The sequence below is a fragment of the Protobothrops mucrosquamatus genome, unplaced genomic scaffold (genome assembly GCF_001527695.2).
Source record: "Protobothrops mucrosquamatus isolate PMUCROS unplaced genomic scaffold, P.Mucros_1.0 scaffold2283, whole genome shotgun sequence".
Lineage (NCBI taxonomy): Eukaryota > Metazoa > Chordata > Lepidosauria > Squamata > Viperidae > Protobothrops > Protobothrops mucrosquamatus.
In genome coordinates this window covers 59,080-66,741 of record NW_015388370.1, presented here as the reverse complement: position 1 = coordinate 66,741, position 7,662 = coordinate 59,080, and the positions used below count along the sequence as shown (strand labels likewise).

Below are 7,662 nucleotides of genomic sequence, written 5' to 3'. Positions count from 1 at the left end.
ATAAATCAGAAGTGGGTATAAAGCACACAATCCTGCAATAGGGAAGTTAGGAGCGCTGGGAAAGAAAGAAGAACGCACATTTTCAAGTTAAGATGTTCTAGGATTCTAAAATTGTAGTTCAATACAAAAAGGTTTTTTTGCATCTGGTTCCATCATATATTGGAAGCGTTTGTGCATGATGAAAGCAAACATTTGATGAATCTTCCACTCTTCCTATTTTTTAGTAAATCCTTTCTCAGTTGCCACAAATGCAGGTATTAAAAAAAACAAAGCCATAATTGCATGCAGCACAGAATGAAAACAGAAGATAGATGTGTTAGGAGTTGCAGGCTTAATTTTTAATTTACACCCAAACACTGACTTAGAGCACAAGTTCTTCCATCTGGCCTTGATCAAGTTGGCATCCAGCGCAAAGTTTTCAGGGAACTGCCAGGTGTCAGACAACATTTCAGCAGCTCCCGTCATCGAGCGATTTGCCAAGATGAGCAAAACAGATTTTTCTTGAACTGCCAAATAAAGAAGAAATTTGTTTTTAAAAACCTGCAAGTACAAGGAAAAGTTAGCTATTGTTTTTCCTAAAGCACGTCTTTCCAGATGGAAAGGTTTTTGAGTTTCCTGCAGATGTGAACATGTTTTCACAGGTTGACTGGCCAGACAGTGTGCCCTACTTTTAGATATGGACTATCTTATTATTAGGTTTGGTGGGGGAAGGAGAGCCCCACTTAGATAATGGCTTAAAAATATTTCACGTAAGCCTCAATTTATATGAACTGAAGAATCATAAAACCCGGATTATGGGTTGAAACTTCATAAATACTACCTAGAACAAACATTCTTTAGAATGAAGGATTGCTAATATTTACAACTATTTTTGGAAATAACATTAAAAGTTGTCACATTTCATTATTTGCAAGGAGACGGGATAGAAGCTATTTTTAAAATACATGCTAGCCTTTTTAGGCTTCAGATCTGCACTACATGGACAAAGCCATCTGTAGAAATTCTCCAAGCCAACATTAATAAAAGATTGCCGCCAGATCAGTCTTTAGAGCAAAGTGTTTTCTGTATCAACTCTTTTTTTTATTAAAAAAAAGGGCTTATGCATTCCAGTTTGGGGGAAAGCAACATTTTACTGGGACCCTTTGAGAAGTAAAAGGGCAATGCCATCCCTATAGGGGCCCCAGACCCAGCATATAGCTGATACTTTGTTAGACAGAGGTCTTTAAGAATACAACTGGAATAAAATGAGTTTCAAAACAAGTCTGATTTTTACCTCTGTTGCATTCTGAGCTGCTAGCCCACGCTTAAAGTCGTCCTCATGCCAAAGCTATTTTGATGGCCTTAATTATCTTGTTGAGTTTGGCATCGTCGTCCACAAAGCCATCTCCGTTCTAGAGAAAAGAAGGAAAGATTCAATTTTGCTGTACAAACGACATAAGTTGCTGCAGTACTAAGAGAGAATGGCAAATAAACTTTCATGCCAGCGCACGCCCAAGCCCTTGCCTCCAGGTAGATCTGTTACACTTCCTTGGAAAAACAAATCTGCCCTTCACTGTTAACTAGATTTGCTCTTAGTGAGAGAAAACATTGTTCTCAACGTAACAGAAATTAGCATTTATGGAAGTGGGGAAAGAAGGAAGAAAGTTCAACTATCTCCTTGGACTATATTCAAAGGCACAGGAAATTGTGCCTTTGAGTTCTTCCACAATGAGAGACTTCCTACGTATTAAGTACTAGTTACAGAAGGGCTACAGCCCAGCTCCTTCCACGCCCATGTGTTTGTACACACAAAAGAAGCCATGGTTCCCTTTCCGTGATGGACCTTACGTGAACTCCCCAGAGGTCAAAGAGTTGCAAACAAAACCCAATTGTCTTCCAGACAGCGCCTTCAATTGTAGCTTAATATCTAGACGTCCTGCTAAGCCATAATGTGGTTTATTTAGTTTCAGGCTTGACCATCATAATTTGCACAACTGAGCTCCCAACTATGTTCTTCGTGGTCTGTGTTGGCTTCAGTGCAAGGGTTTTTTTGTTGAACTGCTCACCTTTTTGGAGTGCACCACCTTGCCGGCTACCATCACTTCAAACCATCCCGTGACCTGTGGAGTCCCTTCTCCGCTCTAGATGGAACCAAGACACCGTTACCCCGTAACAATCACAGACAGAAACACAAGCACGCACCCTACTTCTCCGTCAAGGGTTTTCCAATCATCTTCACCTAGTCTTTGAACCCAGATCCCTCTCCCACACTCTGTCTATGGACTGAGCCCAACCGGATGGCACCTGTTTTCTTCCTGCAGGGGCCGCCCAACACAGCACGCTCGCTGGGGAATTCTGGGAGTTGAAGTCCACATTACCTTCCAGTTGCTGAAGTTGAGAAACATTGGCATAGATCAGGGGTGGGGAACCTTGGCTCTTTTATGACTCGTGGACTTCAACTCCCAGAATTCCTCAGCCAACGGGGGGAACTATGGCCCCTTCATGACTTGTGGACTTCAACTCCCAGAATTCCTGAGCCAGCCATGCTGAGGGGAGAGGTTGCCATGCTGGCTCAGGAATTCTGGGAGTTGAAGTCCACAAGTCATAAAAGAGCCAAGGTTGCCTACCCCTGGCATACATGATATTGAACCGATGACAATCCCATTTGGTGTAAAGCACTACAGGTAGTCCTCAACGTATGACTAGTCGCTTGGTGTCTGAAGCTATACTCAATGGTTCTCAGAGCTGTTTACAATCTGGTTTCAAAGTTCAGCACCCCTGCCCTGTGGTCACATGACTGCATTTTGACTCAGGAATTCTGGGAGTTGAAGTCCACAAGTCATAAAAGAGCCAAGGTTGCCTACCCCTGCTTTAAGGCAACTTTTTCGGTTTACATCATGTCCTTACAGAGAGAAGACCTTTGATTATAGCGTAGTTGATAAACTACCGGTACTTAAAATGACAAAATCTTTCTCCTTGCCCCAAATCTACTTTATTTAGGAACCCCATGAGATGACCAGAAGAAAAGGAAGCCAAAATCAGGAATGGCTCCAAAAGACTCACAATTTCCAGCTTGCCCGGAAACTCTTTTTCGAGTTCCTTTCTGAGCTGTTGAAACTACAAGGGGGGAAAAAAGGAGAAAGTTATAAAATTCAGAAAAATCCATGCTCAATGTTTTTTCAGAGAAATTAAATCTCAGTGAAGAGAAGCATATTAAAAAAAATGCAGTAAAAAGACAAATTTCCCATATCTAACAAGCTGTTTATCTGGGCTCTTCAATTAGGCTCCAAGTATCTTTGCTACGTGACTAAATTGATTTTATTTTACTCCTTACATGCACATGGATGCCCATTTCATGCCCATTTCATACACCATGGGAGGGCGGCTCACAATTAAACATAATTGACATACCTTGGGTTTGTAGCCTCAGGCTCCACTAGAATCAAAACAAAAGGAAAAATTAACATTACTTTCTGTTTGTCAGCACAAGAAGCTGTCTCATCACCATCATAATTCTCTATTATGCTTAATCAGATCCCTGGGATGGCAAATCCAGAAACAAGCATTCAAATGCGGATACATTTTCCTGGATCTGCCAAAACCTCAAGATACCTTTTTTTTTTTTTTTGAAGTCCTGGATTTACCGCATAACTGGGACCAGAATTGCTGCTGTCCAGCCTAGCAAGGCAGTGCCAAAAATGCCAGCCAATGGGAAAGCCTAAGAGCCACATGTAGGAAGCTTTTGGCCAGAGAAACTGAGTCACAGATGCTGTTTTGCAGCCAAAAAGGCACCAAAGAACATTTCAATGTGGCCTTTTAGGGACAGCTGTGAGCCAGCCATGTGCTGCAGCTGCCAAAAAAAGCAAACACAGTCCTGGGCTGCATTAACAGAGGGATAGAATCAGGATCACGTGAAGTATTAATACCACTTTACAATGCCTTGGTAAGGCCACGCTTGGAATACGGCATCCAGTTTTGGTCACCACGATGTAAAAAAGAGGTTGAGACTCTAGAAAGAGTACAGAGAAGAGCAACAAAGATGATCAGGGGACTGGAGGCTAAAACATATAAGGAACGGCTGCTGGAATTGGATATGTCTAGTTTAACGAAGAGAAGGACGAGGGGGGACATGATAGCAGTCTTCCAGTATCTCAGGGGCTGCCCCAAAGAAGAGGGAGTCAAGCTATTCTCCAAAGCACCTGAAGGCAGGACAAGAAGCAACGGATGGAAACTTACCAAGGAGAGAAGCAACCTAGAACTAAGGAGAAATTTCCTGACAGTCAGAACAATTAACCAGTGGAACAACCTGCCTCCAGAAGTTGTGGGTGCTGCATCACTGGAGGCTTTCAAGAGATTGGACAACCATTTGTCTGAAATGGTATAAGCTCTCCTGCCTGAACGGGGTTGGACTAGAAGACCTCTAAGGTCCCTTCCAGCTCTCTTATTCTGCTGTATATGGTTATAGGTGCTGGAGAGATGGAGCCCTGTGTGGAAGGCCAAGTTTGGTCTGCTAGCAAGCCACAGTCGCACCCTTGGTGGCAAAGTTTTATTAAACGGGGGGGGGGGGGGAAGCCATTACCCCTACACTTAGGCCAGGGGTGGGGAACTTTGGCTCTTTTATGACTTGTGGACTTCAACTCCCAGAATTCCTGAGCCACATAGGCCTTTTTAATTTGACACATCAGAGTCAGAAACCACCCACCTCGTTCACATTCCCATCCCAAAGAAGCCAGCATCAATGCCCCATTGTTTAAACATCTTACTCAACAGCCTGCGCAAGCCAACTTTTGCAAATCTCCCATTCAAGGAAACGTTTTGAGGCTTCCGCATCTCCTCTCCAGCTCTGAACACAAGGCTTAGCCCAAACTAAACATGCTCCACGATGCCAGGCATAGGATCCAGTGACGTGCAACCCCCCCCCCCCGCCCTTCTCCAAATAGAATTCAGTAAGCCACGGTTAAGTTACTCAGCCCTAACGCAACCCCCGTACTTGGCTTCAGACGCGAATAACTCTCCTTTTAGCCTGCAACGTGACTGAAGGGCGCAGCCGCTTTTGCCTTCGGGCTCCAGAAGGACCTGCCCTATTAATCCCCCTGCGCAAACGTTCGCTGCAATCAGGGACCACTTTCCCCCATTCCATTTATTTTAAAACTGTTAGGAACCCGTGCACCGGGGGGGGGGGGGGAATGGCAAGATTCCGACGGCTATAAAATGCTGTGACCGTTGAAGGAAAGACAAGGATAGAGAAAGCTCGAACAGCATTCTTCAAAATGAAAAAGGTCTTCTGCAGTCACGACCTAAGACTGAAAATCAGGCTTGTCAGATGCTATATTTTTTTCTATCCTGCTCTTATGGAGTAGACCTGCAGTGTTTCTCAACCTTGACCATTTTAAGGCATGTGGACTTCAACTCCCAGAATTCCACAGCCAGCGTTGCTGGCTGTGGAATTCTGGGAGTTGAAGTCCACATGCCTTAAAATGGTCAAGGTTGAGAAACACTGGAGTAGAGTTGGTCTCTGACAGAAGGCCACCTAAAGAGACTAGGAGCATTTGAAATGTGGGTTTATAAGCATCTGTTACGTATAAGCTGGGTTGACAAGATCAGAAATGAGGAGGGGATCAGCCGCCTGGGAAAGCCCAGGGAAATCATCCAAATAATTAAAAAAAACAAAAATTGGAATATTTCGGACACCCAGAAAAACACGGCATACTCCATTTCATCCTCTAGGGCAGGGCTCTTCAAAGTTGGCCCTTTTATGACTGGTGGACTTCAACTCCCAGAATTCCTCAGCCAGGCATGCCTGGCTGAGGAATTCTGGGAGTTGAAGTCCACCAGTCATAAAAGGGCCAACTTTGAAGAGCCCTGCTCTAGGGAAAGATTGCAGGCAAACGAGGTCCAGGCAGAAGAAGAAGAAGATCATGGCTTCAAAATTTAAGGGACTGGTTTGGACAAAACTGAGCTGCCCTTTTTCGTGCGGCTGCCGCTAAAACCAGGATCGCCAACACGATCGCCAACGTCCGATAACGGATAGGGCACAAGAAGAAGAGAAGAAGAAGAATAAAATGCTGCGTCTTGCCACAGATAAACCTGCAACGCCTAAGCCAGGGGTAGGCAACCTTGGCTCTTTTATGACTCCTGGACTTCAACTCCCAGAATTCCTGAGCCAGCACAGCTGGCTCAGGAATTCTGGGAGTTGAAGTCCACCAGTCATAAAAGAGCCAAGGTTGCCTATCCCTGGAATAGGCCTACCAGTTTTTGATAGTCTACTCCTGTCAGGCTTCATAGACTAGTACAGAGGTAGGCCACCTTGGCTCTTTTATGACTCCTGGACCTCAACTCCCAGAATTCCTGAGTCAGCCAGGGATGGCTCAGGAATTCTGGGAGTTGAAGTCCACCAGTCATAAAAGAGCCAAGGTTGCCTATCCCTGGAATAGGCCTACCAGTTTTTGATAGTCTACTCCTGTCAGGCTTCATAGACTAGTACAGAGGTAGGCCACCTTGGCTCTTTTATGACTCCTGGACCTCAACTCCCAGAATTCCTGAGTCAGCCAGGGATGGTTCAGGAATTCTGGGAGTTGAAGTCCACGAGTCATAAAAGAGCCAAGGTTGCCTACCCCTGGAATAGGCCTACCAGTTTCTGATAATCTACTCCTGTCAGGCTTAATTGACTAGTACAGAGGTAGGCAACCTTGGCTCTTTTATGACTGGTGGACTTCAACTCCCAGAATTCCTGAGCCAGCACAGCTGGCTCAGGAATTCTGGGAGTTGAAGTCCACCAGTCATAAAAGAGCCAAGGTTGCCTACCCCTGCTCTAGGAAGCCCAGAAAGCACACACACAAGGGTGGGGGATCTCCCCCCCACACACAAGGACCGCGCTGCAGGGCGAGGGGAGCAAAGCCGAAGCCGGGCGAGGTCTCCAGGATGCAGCCGGCTCGGCTGGCTGGCTGGCGAAGGGCCCCGCCTGCCTCGAAGCCCCCTTCCAGGCTGCAGAGCCCCGGCGCAACGGCTGGGAGAAAGGCGGAATTCCCCGGGCGCGCTCCCTTACCAGTAAACCACCTTGATCTTGACCGCCATGGCTGCGCGCGCCGCCTCCGAGAGCGGGGGGGGCGGGCGGGGAGCAGGCAAGAACGTTCGGACCGCCAACGTTCTGATTTGGAGCGTTGTGTTGCCCGAGGTTTTAACCCGACGTTCGGACGATACCACCGGCCGGGAAAAGGAAGGGGAGGTTCAAAACCAAAACGAAACAAAAATCAGAAATCTTTCCGTTCCCGGTTCGAATCCCCGCGTTTGGCGTCAGACAGGCACGCAACAATTGCCTATCAATGTTAGTTCTTTTAAAAAAAAAACCAAAACGTATCAGAACAGCATTACAGCCCACTCCGGGGTTGGGGCTTCCCCCCCCCCCGCTTCTTGACACGCTATTCCAGCGGTGACTCGAGTCACGTGACAGCTGCAGATGTGGGCAGGGGATTTTTTTTTAATTTTTATTTTTTTTTATTTTTCCTTTTTTCCCGCTATACAACAAAAACAAAACTGGAAAAAAATACATTTTTTTCCCTTAACAAAACTGTACTATACATCTCATATATATTATTTACAATTTATTTACATCCGTAATCGTGTCTTTTTCTTTGTTCTAGCTCAGTGTTTCTCAACCGTGACAATTTTAAGGCATGTGGACTT

At 45.6% G+C, this 7,662-nt stretch overlaps 1 long non-coding RNA gene across 1 annotated transcript; it reads right to left on the bottom strand.

Moving 5' to 3' along the window:
• Nucleotides 1–314: 314 nt before the first annotated feature.
• LOC107295275 lies at nucleotides 315–7,122 on the bottom strand. The gene is made up of 6 exons (XR_001549057.1): nucleotides 7,025–7,122; nucleotides 3,391–3,415; nucleotides 3,043–3,096; nucleotides 2,046–2,120; nucleotides 1,274–1,391; nucleotides 315–506 (listed from the first exon to the last, which is right to left on the bottom strand). It is a non-coding gene; the product is annotated as an uncharacterized LOC107295275 (long non-coding RNA).
• Nucleotides 7,123–7,662: the final 540 nt, after the last annotated feature.